This window comes from Lissotriton helveticus, chromosome 10 (assembly GCF_964261635.1).
Source record: "Lissotriton helveticus chromosome 10, aLisHel1.1, whole genome shotgun sequence".
Lineage (NCBI taxonomy): Eukaryota > Metazoa > Chordata > Amphibia > Caudata > Salamandridae > Lissotriton > Lissotriton helveticus.
Window position 1 is genome coordinate 485,616,183 of NC_136071.1, and position 24,550 is coordinate 485,640,732.

A 24,550-nucleotide genomic window follows, 5' to 3' on the forward strand; every position below is an offset into this window, starting at 1 on the left:
TTGCTTTTGTACTTATGGACTTTCACAGTAAATGGCCCGAAGTCAAGTTCTGTTCTAATCCCTCTGCCACTTTTACTATACTCTTTCTCAAAGAAATTTTTATGAGAGAAGGTTTTCCTGAGTCGCTCGTTTCAGACAATGGTGTCCAGTTTGTCAATACTGAAATGCGTGTGTTTTTGTCTGAATCTGGAATTAAACATCTGAGGAGTTCTGTTGGACATCCTCAAACCAATGGTCAGGTTGAGAGAATGAATCGTGTGCTAGTTGATTGTATCAAATGGGCCAGGGGGAATAATTTTGATGTGGAAAGTTCAGTGAGGTCCATGATTTGGTTTTACCGCACTACCCCACACTCTGTAACCAAAATTGCTCCATTTGTTTCTCTTAGGGGCAGAATGCCCACATCAACTCTTTATCCTGCTTGGCTTTTGAAAACTGTAGCTCACAAAGTTATTACACAACCTGCTTTTGATGATGAGTTACAGTCGCGTGTCAGGATTGCTCAAGATAAAGTGGCCTCAAGGTTCAATGATAAAATGTCCACTAAAGATGTCAAGATTTGTCCTGGGGATATGGTGCGGGTGTAAAATTACAGACCCATGAAGAAAGGTTCAAATTTGTTTGGTGAACCAGTTCGTGTTGAGAAGGTGTGTGGTAATGCGGTCATGGTGGAGGGTGGTCATTGGTGGAATCTATGTAAAATTGTTAAATTGAATAAGTGCGATGATGTGCAGGTCACTCAATCGGGTGCTACCAGTTCTCAATGGAGACCTGTTCAGTCTCCGTTTTCTTTATGTTTCAATGCCAATGTACCTTCTTCAGAGGATTCTGCTGTAAGAAGATCTACTCGGGTTACTCGTCTGCCTTGGAAACTTCGTTAATTCATCGAAGTTTATTTGATCCATTGTTCACGGTATAATTCTTTTATTGCTATGTTAAATCTATGGTTATCATAATTCTGCTACATTCATTCTCTGTTGCTCTTTTTCTTTTCCTTGTTATCTTTTTCTATTTTGTTCTTTTCTTCTTTCCACTTTCTCTCTTTTCTTTTCTTTCTTTCTTTTGGAAAAAAAGAGATAATGTTGTATTTGCTAGTGCTTTATGTCTTGCTATAGAATGTACTAAGTTGCCATGGTGCCATTATTGGGGTTCTAATTCTACTTTATGTCAGTTGATGCCTCTCAGTGCCAGCGCTTGGTGTGGTGGCTCGTTGCTCTGTGAATAAACCTACATTAATACTATTATTTGGCTCACTGCATATATTTCACATATTATGAGCTACAACAACAACCTAAGCAGCAAACTCAGCTCCTATCATACATTGGTTCATATCTCTCTGATAATGAGGGGCCTGTGGAGTTAGGCAGAACCATTTGCAGCATTGCAGGGTATCTTGATGTGAGAATCTGTAGTAATGAAGCATAAAGCCCTGGCTGACAGCCAGGGTTTAGAAAAGGAGGTCAACGACCTCCAGTGTAAATGTATTTACACACCCACATCAGAGCTTCAGAGAGAGCTGGAAGTATCTAAGTCCTGCTTTAATACTTATTGTACAGTAGCGTCTGGAAAGGTGCTGGTAAAGCTGCCGTCATGGAGGTATGACCACAGTTAGAAGGCAGGGTACCTATTGGTAACCCATCTGTGGTATCGTGAATCCCAACTGTCCATACTAGCAGTTCACTGATTGCAAGGGAGTGGTTTAGGATTGTGCCAGAGGTATCCCAATCACATCTTTCTATGCTTCCCTCTACTCTACTGAATACCAGGCCATTCGCCAGAGCATGTTGATGTCTTTCTTGCACCCTTACATATACTTTTCCTCAATATTGAGGGGCAGGCATTGCTTGATGGGGAATTTACAGAAGTGGCTGAGGCCATCTCGGCCTTTCCTACTTGAAATTCACCTTGGGAAGGCTGCTTTCCAGGAGAATTTTACAAAGCAGCAAATCCTCTTCTGATACCTCTCTTAACAAAGGTTTTCCTTGAGGCTGTGGCAGTGGGTTCCTTGGGAATGAGCTCTAATAAAGCCATCATTGCCCTCCTTCTCAAAGAGAACAAGGACACTATGGACTGCACTAGCTACCTCCCTAATTCAATGATTAATGTTGATCTGAAAATAATGGCTAACATTTTCGCATTAGACTGAGTAAGGTGATGCTGCAGCTCATCTGTGAATCCCAGTAGAGCATTGTCCTCAGTATATCTTCAGGTAATCACCATAAGTTGCCAGCGAATGTGCTCTGGCACCAAAGGAATGATGTTGATAAGCAACTTTCTTACCTTGGTTCAAAACGGCATTTAACTGAGTGGAATGTCCTTAGCTTTTCCAGGTATTGTCCAGGAGGGGGCTGGGTTCTAACTTTATATCCAAAGTTTGCCTCCTCTGTGATTACCCCTCAATGGAAGTCAACTGCGATTGTTTCTTGTCATACACTTACATGGTCCAGCAGGCCATGCAACAGGGTTTCCCTCTCCCCACTCCTCTTCTTGTTTGCCCTTGATCCAGACTCCATTGTCATCTGATGTGCAGTGAAGAGTGACAAGATGTGTGAGGGTGAAATCAAAGCACTAGTATATGCAGATGACATCCTCTTTCTTCTGTCTCATGAGGAGGCATTGGTACTGGCGACTATGTCCATCATTGACTTGTTCTCTCATGTTTCCAGCTATAAGATAAACTGGGCAAAGTATGAAGCTCTCCCTATATGAAGGGGTTTACCAAAGCTTATATACAGGCGAACAACATGTTGTCTGTCCCCAAGGGCCTCAAATACTAAGGTATCTTCATAAGTAGTGGACTATGAGGAATGGTGAAAGACAACTCAATGCCCCTCTGGCTAAACCGAAACTCAAATTTCTCAAGTAGGAAGAACTCAATCTCTTGCTTTGGGGAGGGTACAGATGATTAGGATGACTGCGCCAATATATTTATGTGTTCCGGATGCTGCCTCCAAGGATAGCTCCTGTTATGTTAGTGCGCTTAGAGGTGGATATTAGTTCCCATATCTGAAGCGGGCACGACCTCGACTTTGCGCCTCGCAACTGTGGCCAAATGCTATCATAACCCATAAGCGGCTCGAAATAATGGCTTTGCCAGTGCTTGTTGTTTAGAGTATGTAAAGAGGGTTTTCTTAAGTGTCATTTCCATATAGAAGTCATGCCAATCAATGAGAAAGGCAAGATTTTGTGCTTAGAAGATACCATGATCAGCAGCAGCTTGTGAGCTTTCAAACTGGTGAGAAATTAAAGGCTGCTCAAACAGTGACATATTAGCCTGCATTATACATTGTTCCCTGGGGGCACAACGAGCAAGTGCACCCACTTTGAGTGTCCCTGGGACATAATGGTATTACAGAAGTTCCTTAGATGCCTGTGCATCACCTTCTGTAATATATAGTGCTGGCGGAACAAGTTAGCTAGCGTTATTGTGAGAGGGTGTTTCCCCATTTGCATGGGGGATTGGCCCCATGCAAATGAGGAAATTACTTTGCCTCTGGGTCTGTTTCTGCGCTGTATTACCAACATGGACGCAGAAGCAAACATGCATTTAAGAGGCTTACTCAAAGCGTGCCACAAAAAGGTGCTACACTTTCAATGTGCCTCCTAAAGACAGCCCTCTGGTGAGGAGTAATGGGGTCCCATGGAGCTCTCAGATATCACCCTGCAGACGGGTTCAGTCACTCACTGCACCCATCTGCAAGGGGATCTCTAATCCCCGTTAACATTGCGGATAGCTTGCCGCCTGCACAATGAAACATGAAGCAGCTTTTAAACATTGCTTTTTGATTTGAATGTACTACCCCTGCGGGCAGCGCAAGTTCATGGCCTCCCTGCTGGCAGCACATTTATTCTAAGATGGCGCACTTTCCTTGTTTGTGCAGGGTGCACCTTTTGAAAGGTGTGTTGTCGCACAAACAAGGAAAGTGCTCCATATTCAAAATACAAACCCTGATCATTATTGAAAGCACCTGCGCAGGCCTCACACTTGCCCACCTACTTCTGTATGCAGGTACTGTATGCAGTTGTTCTGTGCAGTATGCATAAAACTGGCAATACAGGGAAATGGTGATATTCCAGACTGACTAAAAACTGCTTGTTTTATATTCTATATGCAGTCATTCATTTCTTTTTAGGGTTGCCTAAAAATTAAAGCATCAGTTGGCTCAGATCTTATACAATCTTTAAAGAAAGAGAGAAAATGGTACATAGTCATCCGCCTTTAATTAGTACAAAAATCCCACATTAATAGGGTAGTTGTTTCGTCCCACACATAGTTTTCCTTTATCCTTAAAATTCCATTTCATTTTTTCCTTTTCAACTGGGAATCAGGGATAGGTAATCCTAAGGGTTTCCAAACTGTGTATCTACTATTCTTTTTTCGTAAAACCTACAGTGTACTCTTCCTCCAATTTTGTACATCATTTCTGTCTTTTACAGCGACCCTTTTGTATCTTCATTCAGCAACCAAAAAACGGAATATGTGAGATGAGAGAATCCCTTGTAAGATATGCTTGGCCATCTGCACAAAGGCTGGGACCACCGCAATGCACTCTACAGAGAGGACCTATTAATGGGGCATTGACAAGGCATTTGTGACTGGACCCTTTGAATCTGGAGATGCACTGACTATGCTTGACAGTGTTTCCTGACCAGCATGCCTAAATGTACACATCTAGGCTAGAACTCTCCTCCACCTTCTTCCTCACCTTCTGGACCTGGACTCTGCTGTTATTGGTGCTTGTAGAATGTGGAGCTAAGTGCTGCCCTATCCCTTTTAGATGTGAAAAGGCCTAAAAGATCCTTTTCAGATTCCGCTTGTCTGCTCTGAGGCTGCTCTTGACATTGCGTGCAGTGGTGGCTGCCACCGAGTAGCATGGGTGACCTGGGGAAAGATTGAAAAATAAATTAAAATAGACTTACCTTGCTGCCGGACCACCGCCTCACATCATCCTCTGAAGCAGGAAGCACAGGTTCCCTCTCCTAAGCAAATCACAATGCTGCAATGCAGTGTTGTAATTGGTCTGAGCGCCTCGGATCGGCGCTCAGATGGGGAATGGGAGCCTGTGCATGCTCCGCACCAGGCTGAGACATGCAGCCTGGTGGGGAACATGCAAAGTGTGCAAGAATGTTTGGCCGGCCCTCTTGGGCCGGCCAAACTGTTGTGCTCCCTCTAGTCCACACCATTCTTTCCCTCCTTGTCTGTAACAACAGCCAAGCCCTGCCCCTCTCTGTAGAGCTGCATGACAAATGGAAAATAAAATGTTAATAATGCAGTGTAATTATCATTTTATTTTTCCTTTTTCCACTGCAAAAAATGCAGTGAGGCGGCGCTCCTCCGCCTTAGCAGAGGAACCGCCACTGCTTGCTTGTGTGGAAGTACCTTGAAGCCCTCTCTACCCCTCATAAAAGACGAGAAAGGTACAGCACAAGAAAGCTATGCTACAAATGCAGATGAGATGAGTGGTGATTATGCCTTCTAAACAAACTGATTCTCTGTACTTTCTTTAATAATTTTTACTTCTAAATTGATTGTGCTGTAATTGTTGTTGCAGTGGTCCAGCACCCAGTTGTTGTGATAGCTAGCACGAATAGGTTTCAAGATAAGCCGTTTGTGCTTGTGAATGTGCGCCCCTTTCTGTGAGTCACTCTGTGTCACAAAGACTGCTCTTCTGGAAGAAGCCGCTAACCAGCATCCTCTAGGTGCCCAAATAGTGAGATATACCCATTTTAGGGCAACCAACAACACTTTCCCAAATCGGTGGCAGTATCTCTTACCTTTGCAAGTTGAAAGGTACCCTGTATATTGTTTATGATCTAATTCACGTTGTTCCTGCCTTTGTTCATGCTATGTTATATGATTCTATGCTTAATGATATAGTTTAGGTGCTCGCAAGTACTGGCCTCTCAAACACTTAAAACTTCTCATAAGCAGCAGCTTTGGTTGACAGTTTTAGCGGGGTGGAAGAGATCTCCTATTTCACTGTGTGCTGTTTGTGATCATAATAATGGCACAGCTACAGGGCACATTCTTGTTAGTGAATTGTGTTACATTGCAATTTTATTGTTTGTTGTATACTTTACTCTTATGGATTATGCAAATAAATGTATATATCAAGAGTTTTCAAATCTTGAGCACTCACAGCTCTGCCTGGATACTAATGACTTTTTTGAAAATAACATAATAATTTTGTCCCACACCTAGGTCAAGATTTACAAATGTTTTGTGTAGGGTTTACATAACTTTTTTTAACACAAACCCAACGCAATAGCTTTTGGGCGATTTATAAACCAGCACAAATGGTTTTTGCGCTGGTTTGTAGGGCAAAGTAACGCAAACCAACATGAAGCACTTGTTTGCATTAGTTAACGTCAAGGGGGTGTTACATGGGGGGGGTACGTGGGTATTCCAATGTAACCACCCATGCCTTTGATGCAAAACGCAATCTACCAACATTAGTAGACAGGGTTCTACATCAAAAAATAATTCAGCTGAAAAACAGGCATTAAAAGGAGAAATGTTTTCATTTCTCCTTTCTTTTCTGACTTTGCATTTGTGCTGCACTGTACAGCACACATACAAAATGGGAAACATTATAAAACATTTCCAGCCATAATACTTTGTACTGGAAGGATACCCATGCTAGAGTCACACAAACCCTTGTACTATGGCGCAAAGGTGTGTGTGCGGCAAAATTCTGCGCCGGCACTACGGAGACGGGAGGAGAATGCCATATCTCTATAGATATGGTACTCTCCTGCACTCTTCTAGTCACGCAACACAGCACAGTATTTTGGGTGCTACGCTGCATTGTGTGTGACTTCTGTAATTCTGGGCCTTAGTCATATTCCATGGCACCTCGCTTACGCTAGGCCTTGACTTCTAACTAGAGAGGCAAGGAGTCATAATGTGGCCATCTTGCTTTCACAGACTGAGTAGCCAACTGCTCTAGTTAACAGGGAATACAAGCACTGTAACTTGTGGAGTACCTAGTATCCTCTCCAACCATGCACACTGAAGAAAAAAAACACACATCTGTTGTTGCAAATGAGATCATTTCGATGAGCATTAGTGTAAACCTGTGGGATTATCCTCACTTTCTTGGAATGCCTAGGGTAAGTTTTCTGTGCCAGAACACCTTATAAAAGACACTTGGGATTCTGTGGAATGGTATGTTCAGAGTATTGTACATATTCCTCCAAAGCACCCTCAAAATTACATCCTATTTAATTTAATTTAGCAGTTCAATAACACCCTCCCCTTGTGACCTCACCATCATCTTTCAGATACATTGTTGCTTCAGTTATGTTATGTTATGTTATGTTATGTTATGTTATTATCATTTATTTTGCGCACAGATGCTCCAGCTAAGGAGCGTCCTGGCGCAAGGAAAAGGTGAACATAACACAACGCAAAAGGAAACTTCACAAAACTCCGTGTGAAGAAATTAAAACAAGTGAGTTTTCACGGCCCTACGGAATGCTAATAGATCCTCTAGCAGGCGGATTTCCAAAGGGAGGGAGTTCCAGAGAGCCGCAGCTCTCACACGAAAAGAACGACCGCCCATCCGGCTAAGCCTGAAACGCGGGATAACCGCAAGAGATTGCCCAAGAGATCTAAGAGAGCGAGTCGGGACATAGGCGGATAAAAGATTATTGAGGATCTCAGGTGCCGATCCTTTTAAGATTTTAAAAGCAAGGCTAAGGGCCTTAAAGTGGATTCGACTTTTAATCGGTAACCAGTGTAGGGACCGCAGGGTATTGGAAGTGGGACAGGACCTCGGCAGGCCCACCACTGCTCTCGCAGCAGCATTCTGTACTCGCTGCAAGCGAACGATCTCAGATTGGTTAACTCCCAGCAGGAGCGAGCTGGCATAGTCCAGCCGGGAGATAATCGTCGCTTGGATAACCAGCTGTCTCGTCGGGGCATCAAAAAATTTGAGCACCGACCTTAGCCCACGCAGGACACCGAAACAGCATGCCGCCACTCTCTTAGTATGGGTAGTGAAGCAAAGGGTGTGATCTAGCCACACTCCCAGGTTCCTAAGTTCAATCACTGGTTTAGGGGCCGGCCCTAGCTCCGGAGGCCACCAGACGCCTCCCCAGCGGTCCGCTCCCCTCCCAACGATCATCACCTCAGTTTTTTTCGCGTTCAGCTGGAGACAGTTGTTATTCATCCAGCTGGCCACCTCTCTCAGCCCATCTTGAAACCTGGGGACATCCTGTTCGGCATCCCCGCTGATCGTGACCGCTAGCTGCGTGTCGTCGGCATACGAGACCATGGTTAGGCCCCATTGCCTGGCGACATCAGCCAGCGGCCACACGTACAAGTTGAAAAGCGTGGGACTCAGCGAGGAGCCCTGAGGGACCCCCAGGTCCAGCTGATGGAATTTGGACTGAAAAGGAGGGGTGGCAACGCAGAAGGAGCGATCGCTAAGGAAGGAACGGAACCACTGCAGAGCAGAGCCACAGATGCCAATGTCCTCCAGGCGGTGCAGAAGGATGCGATGGGACACCGTGTCGAAGGCAGCGCTAAGGTCTAATAAAATAAGCGCTGCCGTTTGACCTGCATCCAACACACTCCGCGGATGTTCTACCATTGCCAGAAGGGCAGTCTCCATGCTGTGACCAGCACGGAACCCATTCTGCGTAGGATCGAGGACATTGGCCCGGGCCATATGCTCAGTTAGAGCCAGGTTGACGTGGGCCTCCATGACTTTGGCCGGCCAGGGAAGCAATGAAATCGGGCGGTAGTTTTCCGGTTTTAAAGGATCCAATGATGGTTTTTTCAGGATCGGGGAGACCACCGCCTGCTTCCACTTGGCAGGAACCGTACCTGAAGTCAAGGAAAGGTTGATCAGCGAACACACCGCAGTACGCCCCTGAAAAGAGGAATCTCTGAAGAGGGCAGGTCTAAGCGGGTCCGCAGGAGAGCCAGACTTGACTCGTTGTGCCAACTTGACAAACCCATCCCAGGACAGAGTAGGGAGAGAGTATAATGCCGGGCAGCTGCGAGGGCCATTCAGAGGGATGAGTGGCAGCGTCGTGCTGGGAAACGACTGATAAATGGTCTTAACTTTCTGCAAGAAGAAAGCGGCCAAGGTCTCGCAATGGGAGGTAGAACCATCCACTTGCGGAGTCGCTCTCTTAGCCATCAGATTTTTGAGGGCTTTGAAGATGGTCTTCGATGGATTGTGGCTGTTACAGAATTCCGTCGCATAGAACGCCGCACGGGCTCTACAAATAGCTCGATGGTAGAGCTTGACGGAAGCCAAATACACGTTTTTTTGACGATATCATACGTCTTCCGCCACGCCCTTTCTGCCCTTCTACATGAACCCTTCAGGGCACGGAGGGCACTGTCATACCAAGGACTCGACTGCCTGGAGCTGGATTTACTTGAGATGATAGGCACCAGTTTGTCAAGCGCCTTGGTAATCCAGCTGCAGAATTGGTCGTAGCCCGAGGTGACATTAAGCAGGGGGCCTAGTGGCTCTTCAGCCATGATGTAGTGTAGGTCCTCTAGCCTGAGCTTATTCCAGTGCCACCGAGGAATCCACTTAGGAGATGGAATAATAGGGGTTTCGGGGAGAGGTAGCCAGACGGACACCAAAAAATGATCAGTCCAACCCAATGGAGAAATAGCCAAAACTTGGACATCCGGTAAGTTAGTAAAAAACGGGTTCAAAATGTGACCAGCCACATGTGTAGATTGAGTGACAAGTTGGGTCAGCTGAAGGGCCTCCAGATCCGCCAAAAAAACACTGATAGCCGGGGTCTGTTGATTGTCAAAATGGAGGTTGAGGTCACCTAGGATGCAGAAATTGGCGCAGTCACTAGCTAGCGTACTAACCGCCTCAGGGAGAGCTCCCCTGAATGCTACATCACTGCCTGGGGTGCGGTACACGACCATCCCAGACAGCGTGAACTGAGGACTGATGGTGATCTTAAACAGGGCGCTTTCGCACCCAGCAATATGTAGACCCGTCCAAGTGCACACAAAGGTGGATTTTATAGCTAACGCAATACCTCCACCTCTTGACAGGCGGTTCCACGTAAAAAGTTAATATCCTGGAGGGCAAGCCAGATTAATTATGGCTGCGTCTGTGTCCTGGAGCCAGGTCTCAGTGATGATAAACAGATCTGGCTCCTCGTCGGTGATAAGGTCCATGATAGACAGATGATGTTTGACCAGAGATCTGGTATTAAGATTTAAAATACGCAGACCATGAACACGACACTTGCTCAGCTGAGGCACACTTATGCCTTCCGATAGCGCTGCCGAGTTGTCATAGTCCCGAATACCCGCTGGCTGGTCGAGCGACCATCCTTTGCAGGCACATTGATTGGGGCCACACAAGGGATGGTTCGGTGCAGAAACGCAACGTGGGATGGACTGCTCAATCGCCCGAAGCAATGCACTGGTGTAGACGATCATCCTACCTCCCAGAAGGTGCTAAATGGGAGGGGCCTGCTGCGCCCAGCGGGTCCTTAGCGCGGACGGGCGCAGACGGGCAGGACTCTGGCAAGACTCCGGCAAGCGACGGCGTCCGACTGCGCGTTCCCGCTGCGCGGGAGAGAGCGACTTTAAATAGGCAGAGAAATGGAGGGAGGAGCGCAGGGACGCTCCAAGATGGCGCCCGCCAAAAGACCCGCGTCCCAAGCCAAAATGGCGCCGATCGTCGATCCCCAGACCACCCACAGAACCCGGATCCACCAAAACGGTGGTGTAGTTTCCAAAATTATATGCAGGTATGAGGGGGGGGGGGGAGAGAGCCCAACCAGTTCACAATTAAAACTGAACAAAATGAAAAAAATAGCCAGTAGTTCAAAAGCAAGTATAGTTAAAACTAAGCGCATACAAACCGCGGCGCGGTAATGCGGCACCTTTTCCAGGCTGCCCGCTGCCTAAAATCGCCTTAAATAGGCGGAGAAATGGAGGGAGGAGCGCTGGGACGCTCCAAGATGGCGCCCGCCAAAAGACCAGCGTCCCAAGCCAAAATGGCGCTGATCGTCGATCACCAGACCACCCACAGAACCCGGATCCACCAAAACGGTGTTGTAGTTTCCAAAATTATATGCAGGTATGAGGGGGGGGGGGGGGAGAGCCCTACCAGTTCACAATTAAAAATGAACAAAACGAAAAAAATAGCCAGTAGTTCAAAAGCAAGTATAGTTAAAACTAAGCGCATACAAACCGCGGCGCGGTAATGCGGCACCTTTTCCAGGCTGCCCGCTGCCTAAAATCGCCTTAAATAGGCGGAGAAATGGAGGGAGGAGCGCAGGGACGCTCCAAGATGGCGCCCGCCAAAAGACCAGCGTCCCAAGCCAAAATGGCGCCGATTGTCGATCCCCAGACCACCCACAGAACCCGGATCCACCAAAACGGTGGTGTAGTTTCCAAAATTATATGCAGGTATGAGGGGGGGGAGAGAGCCCAACCAGTTCACAATTAAAAATGAACAAAACGAAAAAAATAGCCAGTAGTTCAAAAGCAAGTATAGTTAAAACTAAGCGCATACAAACGCGGCGCGGTAATGCGGCACCTTTTCCAGGCTGCCCGCTGCCTAAAATCGCCTTAAATAGGCGGAGAAATGGAGGGAGGAGCGCAGGGACGCTCCAAGATGGCGCCCGCCAAAAGACCAGCGTCCCAAGCCAAAATGGCGCCGATCGTCGATCCCCAGACCACCCACAGAACCCGGATCCACCAAAACGGTGGTGTAGTTTCCAAAATTATATGCAGGTATGAGGGGGGGGGGAGAGAGCCCAACCAGTTCACAATTAAAAATGAACAAAACGAAAAAAATAGCCAGTAGTTCAAAAGCAAGTATAGTTAAAACTAAGCGCATACAAACCGCGGCGCGGTAATGCGGCACCTTTTCCAGGCTGCCCGCTGCCTAAAATCGCCTTAAATAGGCGGAGAAATGGAGGGAGGAGCGCAGGGACGCTCCAAGATGGCGCCCGCCAAAAGACCAGCGTCCCAAGCCAAAATGGCGCCGATCGTCGATCCCCAGACCACCCACAGAACCCGGATCCACCAAAACGGTGGTGTAGTTTCCAAAATTATATGCAGGTATGAGGGGGGGGGAGAGAGCCCAACCAGTTCACAATTAAAACTGAACAAAACGAAAAAAATAGCCAGTAGTTCAAAAGCAAGTATAGTTAAAACTAAGCGCATACAAACCGCGGCGCGGTAATGTGGACCGTCTTGGGGTTATAATGTCGTTTTATGAGAAAGTAAATTATTAATTGGGGTGGATGATAGTCACTATCTTGTTAGGTCGAGTTAAAGGTTTCCGTATTTTAACTAGACCTCTCCCTGGTAGCTATGGCACAGAACAGACAGGCTCAACTTAAGAAATTGTGTAAAGCATTTAGAAGGATCAAAACAGTAAAAACTAAAGTAAAAACCCCAACACACTAAAAATCCCTCTCCATTTTATAAAAATAGTAAATAATTTAGGGCCAGATGTAGGTAATCCAATTTTAACGAATCTAAAATACCGAATTTTACCGATTCGGTATCTTAGAATCGGTAAATGGGATGTAGGTAAAAAATCGGTAATTTTTACCGATTTGGTAAAATTCGGAATCAGCCATTCGGTATTTACAGAATCGGTGAATACCGAAATGGTAATTGCCATTCAATCCTATGGGCCTTTTGGCCCATAGGAATGAATGGGAAATACCGATTTGGTATTTACCGATTCTGTAAATACCGAATCGGTAAATAACGAATCGGCTAGGAAATAAAAGTGAAACTCAGAAGTCAGATAATCAGGTGCAACAACCCCCCTCCCAATCTGGAAGTGGCTACACCCAGGCAGCTGCAAGCAATTAGAAGGTTCTGAGGAGTCTATGAGAGCAGAGCTGAATCCCTGAGCCACAGGAAAACTTTTGTGCTTTTAAAGAAGGAAAATGGCAAACACCAGTGAGAAGGAAATTTCAGAGAGGAAGAGAAAAATAAAATTCAGCACCATGGAGCTGCAGGTCCTCGTGGAGGAGGTGGTGAAAGAACACCATAAATTGTTTGGAAAGCAGCCCTGACTGTGGCTGAATCTGCCAAAAGAAAGATTTGGCTGGAAATACAGTCTAAGGCGAATGCTGTAGGAGTGACTCCAAGGGACATAGATGACCTGAAAAAGAGGTGGTACGACCTCAGGAGCCTGACCAAAAAGAAAATTGCAGAGCTGCACAAAGAGGCAAAAATAACTGGAGGAGGGAAGAACCGTGCACCACCCCTGACTGAGCTGGAGGAGCTGGTGGAGACCACCATTGAACCAGAGAGCGTCTGTGGACTGGGAGACGCAGACAGCTCAGCCAGAGCTGCCACCAGAAAAGGTAAGAAGCATGCGCAGCAATCACCCCCACCCCATCACCTTCCCTTTCCCCTATGTGGCAGTGTTAACCCCACTCCAGTAGAGGTAGCAGCATACAGGAGCAATGCATTATGGGAGATGTTTTCATTGTAAGACCTACCATGTCAGACAGCACACCAATCAACAAGTAATGCAACACATATCAGTCACAGGCAAGCTGAGGCAATATGTACAGTGTTTCAGTGAGAAGAATTTAATTGTGCAAGCAGTGAGGCAGGAGCACATAGCTAATGTATGCTTTTATGTCCACAGGCGAGACATCTCGCAGGCGTACCAGGGCGAAGGAAGGCACCGCACCACAGAGGGATGACAGCCAGGAGGCAGGCACAGGTACAGGGAATTTAACAGAGGACACAGGTGCACCAACTACACAGCCACCATCCCAAGACCTTGAAATGTCACCCCAGCTGCAGGCCTCCCCAGAACGTTCACAATCCCCTATGCTACTGTCCTCACCTGAAATGCCTACGTCACTGCCGGAAACAACACCTGCAGCTCAAAAGAGCAGGAGGCATGCAGTTGCCTCACTACTAGAAATGGAAACAACAGCAGGTGACATAGAGGGGGATGACACTCCAACCTTGGCTGGGGAAGGAAGCAGTGCCACACAGCAGTCCACCTCAGAGGGTGCCCACACAGGTACCAGACGCCGCAGGCCCAGAGCTATCAGTGAAGTACAACATGTTGAGCATCCCATTGTCTTTTTTGGACTGGAGGGTAGCATGGTCAAGATACAAAGGATGCAGAGGAAGGCCATCCAGTCGGTGCAACGCCAGATTAGGCACCTGAATACAAACCTGGAAAACATAGGGAAGGGCATCAGTGCACTGGTGGATGAGAATAAAGGGATGGCATCAGGAATGAGGGAGATGGCTGCAGGGATGCAGGAGATGGCCGCAGGGATGCAGGAGATGGCCACAGGGATGGGGGACATGTCACAATCGTGCAGCTCCTGTGCACCAAACTGGACCAGGACAGGTCGACAAGGCGGAAGGACAGGCAGCAAGCGCAGCAACACACTAAGGCAGTGAACTGCCTGGCCACAGCCACTTCCCTTCTATGCAGACGATGCGTCAACGTGCAAGAGGGACTAACACAAAGCAGCAGTGAGGTTTCCAGGGGCATTGCAAGGGTTACGAGTGCTGTTGAGGTGCTTTTCAATGCACAGTCAGCACATACTGCTGCTCTGGATGTACCTGAGAGCAAGGAAAGCACCAGTAGGAGCAGCATGACAAGCCTCCCTGTTGCTAAGACATGGAGGAGCAGCAGGCTCCATGGTGCTCCAACACCCCACACACCCAGTGAGGACAGCCAGCAACTTACATCTGGTGCCGGTAGGCATGGCCGAAAATATCTTATGCTGCCCACACTCCATGACCTTTAATGGGGAAGTGAGCCAGGACTACCATTGTTAAATGGATAGCATTTGTGTTGCACATCTGGGCCCTTCTTTACCTGCGTAGTGGCAATGATTAAACTACGTTCGGTACATATTACACCTGTCTGTGTCTCTTTACTTACTCAGAAATAGTTTTGTGTGATCTCTGCCCGTCTCTGTCTGCCATCTGTTGCTGGCGCAACTCCCTCTGTGTTGGGTTCAGGCACTGCACGTTCATCATCGTGGTCCTCAAAGTCACTCAATTCCATCTCTGTGCCCTTCTTTGTAGCAAGGTTGTGCAACATTGCGCAAGTTGCTATCATCTTACAGCAGATGAGTGGTGAGTACTGCCGTGCCCCTCCGCTTTTGCGGAGGCAGCGGAACCTGCTTTTTAATAGACCAAAGGTGCGCTCCACAACGTTCCCAGTGGATTTGTGTGCCACGTTGTATCGTCTCTGGCTCGGGGTTGAAGGGTTGAGGTAGGGTGTCAGGATGACGAGTGGACGGCATATGCGCTATCACCTATTTGTAAATGAGAGAGCCATTACTCACATGCACACAAACACATACATCTGCAATATCGATCAGGGTGTGTCACAGTGCTTTACCTAGCAGGTATCCTTCTCCAAATTCCCCCACTGTCAGGCGTGTGTAGATCCCACTGTTCTGAAAGATGTAGGAGTCGTGGGTACTTCCTGGGAACTTGGCCACTATGTCTGTGATAATGTTGTTGGCATCACAGATTACCTGTACATTGATTGTGTGGGTTGACTTCCTGTTTCTGTAAATGTACTCTGTGGCAGCAGGTGGGCATATTGGGATGTGGGTGCCATCAATGCAGCCGATGACATGTGGGAAATTTGCAATTTGATAAAAGTCAGTCTTGGTCTTGAGCAATTCCGCTTGAGTTTCAGGGAAGCAGATCTAATGAGTCATTCTCTGCATCATGGCCTCCAGGAAGTTCTTGAAGAAACGGGACAGGCAGCTCTGGGACAGCCCACCTACCGCAGCAATCACACTCTGGTAATTTCCAGATGCAAGCAGGTGTAGGCTACACAGCACTTGCACATGGGGTGGGATGGCGTGCGCCCTTGGGGTTGGGTGATCCAAAAGTGGGTGCAGGTACCTGATCAACTCCAGGATGGTTTGGGGGTGTAGTGTGTACCTTTGCAATATCTCTGGCTCAGTGAGTTGGAAGAGCGTTATCCTCTGTCTGTACACTTGCTCCTCCCTTCTACAGACCCTCTCTCCTGCTGCCTGTAGCCGTAGCCGCCTTGCTATCACGTAGAATGCCGCCATTCTGGTCACTCTGTTGCATTTTGGGAGCGTTTTTATGGCCTGCACCTGGTTACCACCTGCTTTCAATCCATGGTAATTACCGACTCTTAAATACCGAATTTCATGAAATTCGGTATTTTAGAAGTTACCTACATCTCAAAACTCATTTTCTACCTCTTCTTATTTACCGATTTGGTAAATAAGAATTCGGTAATTTCCGATTCGGTAATTTCTGAATCGGTATTTTCCGATTCGATAAATTCCGATTCGGTAAATTACCGACTCGTATTTACCGAATCGGTCTTTTTGGGCTCCTACATCTCAAAAGCCAAATACCGATTGGTAACGGACGTAATTCGGTATTTTTGGCCATACCAACCGGTATTTGGCTACCTACATCTGGCCCTTAGTCAACAAACTTACACCAAAACAAAAAAAATCCGATTAGGTGAACTGGAAATATGATTTTTTCAAGTTTTGAATGAAAATGGTGTCAAAAAGCACGAAGCACCAATGAGAATCAACTGGTTGTGGTAGACTGTGACATAGGCACGGCTTCAGGCAGACCGCAGCGGAGCACGGGTCGGATACACCAAGTAGGTTTGACCCAGTTGGAAGTTTTGCCAAGGTACTTTTTCTGGAAGTCAAAATCCTTCAGCCGGGCAAGACAGCAGACTGTACCTGAGGAGAGCTCCACAACGTCTAATAGGCATTGACCAAGATCTCAGGTAAAGCTGTTGGTTTTCTTGGAAAAAGCTCAGATCAGGAAAGTTAGAATTCCTTGCCCTGGGAAGTCTTCTCTCTGGTTAGATAGTGTTAACTTCGCAACAACATAAACGTACTGAATGAAAATAATAAAAAACAAACAAATGAATGCATGTCTTTATTTATTTCTGTCCACAGCTACTTCATGCAACTTCATTGCCCTGGAATCGCTGTGGCCCTTCTGATGTCTCCCATTATAGCAAGGCCGGAGTGCCCTTCCTGCCAGGGTGCATATGGCTTCAGTTATGCCCTTCAGATTGTCTGCCATCTGCTGAGCAGACAGTCGTCTCCGGTGTGTGGCCACAATGGGTATTGCAATTAATGCGTTCTAGAGCAGCTTTTGCCTGACCATTATTTTCCCACAATATATCTTGAAAAAAAATCCTTTTCAGCAGTGAATCAGAGTAATATACCTGGAAGCGAAATTTCGACTGAGTCTCGGTGTGAAAAATCCCTGGGATCCACTGACGTTTTGCTGGAATTCGGCATCCGAAGCCAGGCCCTCTTACCTTTTCCTGGATGGTAAGTGCAGCCTGGTAGGAGAGGGGAGCCAGGGCTCCTCTGGAGGCTGAGGCATTTGAGGATTTCCATCCAACATGGCGGATGGAGAGAGGTGAGCCTTAATGATGTGTCGATTTGCAGGCCAGAGGGCTTCATTATATGACTCTTGTATCTTCAGACCTACACAATGGAGAAGCCGTTTTACCTTTTTCAGGGCTTTTTTTGCAGGGAACCAAAGTAAATCAGGTATTATAACAGAAGGGCTCGAGCTATGACGTTCCGCTGGTATGGTCCCAATGCCCCCATTCTTTCTCTGAATGCAAGGTGGCCTGGAATTTCCTAACTGGTGCGCCTGTAACTGGTAGTGTGGCCTTATGCAGATGCCCATCTTTTTCAGAATCTCACAATCTCTCTGCAGGCAATAGAATCAACGGCCCTGTGAACTACAATGTATTGCTTCTCGTATAACAAGTTAGGAAACTAAGAACTATCAAACAGCTCCTATAGGATGGACAGAAAAACTCTCCTGTTCGGTTGCCCGCCGTGTACTGCATTGCAGTAGAGCTTAGATGCCATTTTATTTAAGTGTAGTGCTATGGAAATGTACTTTTTATCAAAGCTATTACATACGTTTCCAATGTACATCCTGCCACACTGCTAGCAGTGTCTTTTTTATTTGCCTCATAATTTGAAAATATGATTTTAATACTCGAATTATTTTTAAATAAAGATACGTCCTACCTTTATGTAAAACATAATGTTGCACTTCTGAATCTTTGTGTCTGTGATGCATATACCTCGATGTTACTGGGGTCATTTTTCGGAAATTGAAATCAAAGGTTGATTTTATAGTTCCTGTGTTACAGCAATACTAAAATCACAGGGATCTTAACAATTGGTAGTCTGTTTGACTTTTGAAACCTGCTGCCTTGTACCTCTTCACCTTCATCGTCAATAAACTCTGGACTGCTGGAAATGTTATTGTAAACATTGGAAGTGCAACCAGAAGTGAAATTGGTTAATTAAAATGGAAATCTGACACCACTGGAGGTCAGAATTGAGGCTACATCCTAAAACGAATCATGGCATTGTAAAAAAATAAGGTCTTCGTCTTACACCTACACACTCTGTGTTACATTTACAATTATAAACCAGCGAACAGGCCAAGAGCTTTCCCTTCTGTTGGTGTCAGTGGAGTTGAAAAGCAGCAGCTGAGGAGGGACATCTATATTTATTTCTAAAATAGCTGGAATCAGTCATGCATATCAAACATCGCTGGTATAAATTTCAACTGATATATGTTGACTAGAAAAAAACTTTTATTAAAATATGAATTCTGGTTTGGTATAACGAAACAGAAACTATAATGCACATTTCATTTAAAGGTTTAGAAGCATGGATGGTATTAGTGCAACATCAAGAGAAACTCCTTTGTACAGGAAGACAATACAACTACATGAAGAACGGAGAAAGAATTGCTTAACTCTCCTATCTGCATCCCTAAATACTGCAGGTTATGCAGTGCTTAATTTGAGGTGTTGGTAGCAGGTGAGGCCCACCGGCACATATTTTTCCTCCTCAGACGTTGACCCAGAGCACGAGATTAAAAAACAGAAAAGGAGGAAAGAAGGAAGAAGAGAAACACTGAAAAACAGTGAAAAAGAAGGAAAGCAAGGATGACGATAAAGGGGGAGAGAGTGTATGGCGGTGAATGAAAGAGGCTGTAGGAGGAATCTAGACTATGCCACCTTGGGGGCGTAGCTCGATGCCATCGGAAGATGACTTCTCTCTAGCACGGCTCTGGAACTGTAGGAGGGGGCGTTTGGCCCACAGGTAACTTTTCTCCTTTATGACACCTTTCTAGTACCTTGCAAAGTCATGGGAAACATTTCCCTTCTTTGGAGCTGCTTTCTGTTCAGCAGCATGGCCGATATCCTGAATACTGCTGAACCATGCGGGCGGACTAAGTATCTAGATCGCATCTGCCATTTTGTGCTTCTCCGACCACTGACTGACGATTTTCTATATTATTTTTCAGTTTCTTTTCCTCACTTTGCTTTGCTCACTATGCATTACATTTAGACAATTTGCTGTCCTCTCATCACAGCACCAATCTAATGTCTCAGCCACCAAATAGGCTAGCCTTCACAATTTTGCTGCCATATCTATAATATTGGCCAGTTTGGTACTATCTTTGGTTTCGATGGAGCACTTGTTCCTCAATTAATTTCAGCTGTGTGCCACCACAACACATTCACCTATCTGCTTTTATATGGGACTGAATTTCAGACTGAACTCTTCCATTACAGCATCACATTCCAATATCTCTGAGCTCTCTGACCCTAAACCTTTCTCTGTCTTACTGAAAGACATGGAATGATCTGAGCCTCCTCCTCAGAGTTTACCAACACCTATTTCACTGGTTGCTCATCTGCCGGTGGCAGGTTCATTCAGGTCAAATTTGAATCTTTGAGGCCCTTCAACTCTTTCCTCACACAAAAGAATTCACCAGTCAAATATTCCCCTCCCATTACCATGCAAATCATTTTAGAGGAAATGCATTCCCTTGAACCATATGCAGAGGTAAATAACCAGCACGCACACATATTAGATGATAAATGGTCTTCACTCGACAATAGGGTCACTAACCTTGAACACAATGTATTTTTCAAGATACTTCACACCAACTTATATCTGTGTGATCTGAGGATCAAAAATGAAAATAGCAGGGAGAGGATCTCAAAAACTTAAATCAGTGGAACAATCTTCGTATTTTTGGAATGGCAAAGGCTTGGAGAAAACAAACCCTATTTAATTTTTCCAGTCTTTTATGACCTAGGTTCTGGGAATGCCAGACATTACCTCTTAAAACATACAAAGACCTAACAGACGTGATCATGTGCTTAAGACAGCGCCACTTCCTTGAAACCCAGAGTTGTTATCATTCTTTTTCTGGAATCAACTGATTTATCAATGGTCCTTAGAGTGACTAAAAGTAATGTTTGTATCTCCTGGATAGGATCTAATTTATTCTTTTTTTGCAGGAGACTTAGCCAAGTCACTGCAGACAGATATAAGAAGGTTTTGGAGATGCATCCTGCTCTCAGAAGACTCAGTGCTAGATTGGGCTTATTTCTACCTTGTTTATTTAAAAAAATGAAACAACAAAGTATGAAGACCAAGCTATGTTACATACATTCACAGACAGTTGCAGAGAAGAGGTGATGGATGTGACATGACTTTCTACTACTTGACATTAATGGTTTTCTTCTTTCTTCATGATGGTATTACTGTTCTCTTTTTCATCAGCATTGTTTCTCCATGTCTAATACAGATAACATTTGCTCTTCCTTCTTTTCTCTTCTTTTAGGTGTTGTATTTTACCTTCCTGATATTTACCTACGTCCATTGGTATGGTTTGGCCTCCCTCTCTGACGTATTTCTGGGTCCAGGGTCTCTTCTCCCTCATGCGGTTTCACCTTCTTCCATCAATAGTCTGTTCTCAGGGTATGTTGTAAGCGTTAATTGATTCTTCATGTTTTCTGTCTTCTTCTCATTTATTATCTTACTTCTTTTTTCGTCTTTATCTCTTTCTATCCCCTCTTGCGTTAATTTTATATCACATACCATGTTGGCTTGATAAACCCCCTCTTTGTGTGTTTTGATATTTATTTACTATATATTTTCAATGTAACGATGTAGAAGGTTATGATTTTTTTGCTTTCTCTTAAATTATGTTAAGATTTTGGAATGGTAAAGGGTTTGGTTCGCCAATTAAAACACAGCAGGATCTTTCGCATTTAGTCACATTGAACGCTAATGTTGCATTTCTACAAGAACCATATTTGTTGCATTAAAAATTCTTAAACTCAAAAGACAATGGGTTTGAAAAAAAATGTCTTCACAGGTTCAGGGAAAAGAAATAGTGTTCTTATCCTCTGTCATAAGTTTCTCAAAGTTACGCTCCTATCTCAAGATTCTGACACGGATTAAAGATGGGTTGAGGTGAAATTGTTCATTAACCAAATTCCCCTCACATATATGAGCTCCTGCTCACTGTGATACTATTTTTGGGGACTCTATTTCACGCAAATCGATGTCAATTGTTGAAGACTATCTCGTTTTTGGTGATGGTTGTTTTTAATGATTTTAGTCGTTGAATCTGTTTATGTATTCTGCTTTTATGGTTGCCTTGTTTTAACTGAATAAAGCTTATTGAATCTGAATCTGAATCTGGTGATGGACCCCTTTATAGATCACAAATCTACAGTCACATTTGTACATTCCACCATGCATAAACAGTTTACTGCAGCTATAGCACAAAGATAACTTGTATTGGTGCACTTTAGACTGAGCTTAATCCTGTTTATGTTGGGCTTTCCAGCAGGTGTGCACTCAACTAAGGAATTGCCCTTTTGCTCATGTGATGCCATTTCCTCACAGTCAAATTTACATTTTATGTTTTTCTGTAAATTTGATACATATGAACGGCAAAATTATATTGTTTCCGTCCTGTGGAAAAATCGCTTTGAACAATTCCGCCGAGCTCTGACCTTTTTACAAATGCTCCCTGACCCTTATGTGTGTTGTTTCCTGGCCTCTTAGCTATTTATGGCCCTATGAAGTAGAAGAACATTTGCTTTTTAATTGTGTTCTTATTTAAATGGTTATGGCATTTTTGTTGCACATTTTATTAGATTTGGATGAATTTAATACAATGTAATAGAGGGTTTCTTAGTTTTAGCTTAAACACAGTTTTATCTTGTTTTTATTTATGCTCTCTTTTAAATTTATTAAAATTGTATTGTATGAGAGAATATGTACTTTATGATGCACTGCACTTTTATGATCTTATCTTTTGAGATCGAATGAAGTAAAATTGACTGACTGTCTGACTACTTGATCACACTTGGAGGCTCTGCAGCCCTACTTCTAGAGACGTTAATTTTTTCGCTCACGTACGTTTCTCCCCTTCTAGAATCGATCACTTGTTTATTTGTAAATCTCTATCTCAACATGTTTTCCAGTCTGAAATTGTCTCCATTCTGATTTCTGATAATGCTCCTGTAAATCTAGATCTAGACCTTCTTCCTATAGTTAAGGGCACTAGAAGAGGGCAGTTTAATACCGCGCTACTGTCTTTAATAAAACATTTTTAAAAATCTCAAAAATCCGTAGATGTTACATAGCATATTAAAACTGTAGAACAGCTGTATTTAAATACTATATTTAAAACTCACTTAGACGACTTAATTAAAGCAGAATTCTAGTTTAGCAAACTCCCCACAGAAAATGCTGCCTGTTAATTCCTTAAATCTAGTACATAGGGGGCGATTACGATGCAGCTCGTAAAGGCTCCGACCTACCGCCTGAGCCTTTGCGGTCGCATCGTAATGGGCTGCTTGGTTCCCTTTTTAATCACCTCCATACAATGGAGGCAGTAGGAAAGGAAACCGATCGGTCATTTCGGCTGGCTTCTGAAGGGCTCGGAGAGCCCATTTGCCAGTCAGAACATGTGTACTAATCTCAAGTGCGGTCACAAGAGATTTGGGACCCTCTCTATGGTTAATTCAGTTGACCGGGGATAAGAGAGGACAAAACACAACTAATACTAGTAGGGATCCCCTGTGGTCAAATTATAATTCTTCATATGGCATAAGCTCACAGCATTAAATCAAGACCCTTCAAAATGATTACAGGTACGACAAAAGTCTTTTTCTTATTTCATTTTTGCATTTTATTTCTTTTTTCATATTTGTATCAAAAGTATTTTTCATTATTTAAAATTTTACTTGAATATATAACCTGTCACAAACATAATTTAATTCATGTTATAATGTACATACAATATGTTTGGAAACCTACAGTGCCTTACAATAACACATAATACCCTGTTAGTCACACACCAACCAACATATACACTTACTCATACATACCACTTGACAACATAACACACAAATTTAACGAAAGACTCAAAGAAATTCAGAAAGGACACAGAAATAAACCCATTTCTACAGCTGAGGTAGCACAGATATTAGTTGTGCCATATCAACACCAGGTCTACGCGCGTTTCGGCGGATTCAACCACCTTCCTCAGGACCACACCAGACAGAGATTAACTCTACTTTCTTTTTTGTGTGCACATGGTATCTTCCATACATAAACACCTAGCTCTGTCCACTTTCTTTTGCATATAGATAGTAGTTACTCCTTAGTAATAGGTAAAAGATATATTTATATCGCCCCAAGATTATTCGACTTGTGTAGTTGTGGGGACTTATTCACTAGTATGATATGTAATACGGTTCATAAGGACATGCTGCAACGACTTTTACCGCTGAGTTCACAGGATGATGGGCGGTTGGGTATTTGCACGTATGTTAGTAGGCGAGGCTCATGTTTTCCTAAGGTTCATGCTCTTATGTACTTTTCTTGCTTCTATAGGCGATGTAGGTTGAGATCGCTTTCTTTGACACTTGTATTACCAGGGTCTTTCTATGTTTTCCATGTCAGCCTACAGAATCTTCCTTCCTCGCCGAACGTGCTCCGTTCCGCTGTCCGCTTGAGGTGCCTGCCACAGGGTGCAGGGATCAACTGCACCTCACATTTCACTATGGTAGCATACATTACGGCCAGTTTATGGCTGTAATGCATGCTTCCATAGTGAAATATAGGCATGCGACCAAACAGTGTTCAGTCACATCCTAATGGTGTGGTCAGGACCACCGACCGTGTGTCGGTCGGGACCACTGTTCAGGTGTCGGTCAGTTCCATGATCGAGTTGGTGTCAGGCGGAAGTGATTTCACCCGACATCATAATGACCTCCTAAACTATTATGGAGGTCAAAATAAAATGGGTAATTGTTAGCTAAGTGGCTTAAAATTTAAAAAAAAGATAAGGTAACAATGGATTCAATTCTCCAAGCTGATTCCTCTCCTGTTTTTAAAGACGCTGAAATACTAGATGAATTTAGAAAATCCTATTCAAGCTGCAATGCTTCGGAATCTCGTCCTCAACAAGATAATATTCAGCACTTTTTACAGTCCATTTGGAAGGCTTTTGACAATCAAATGGATTTCTCTCTGTTAGAACAAGACATTTTCCCGCAAGATATTTTTACAGCATTGAAGTTAATTGAGTAAAGCTCCTGGGCCTGATGGTCACCCTTTACAATGTTACCTTAATTTCTCTAAGTTATTCATTCCTAAATTGCATCAATTGGTTTCCTGTTTTACACCGGCCAAATCAGCT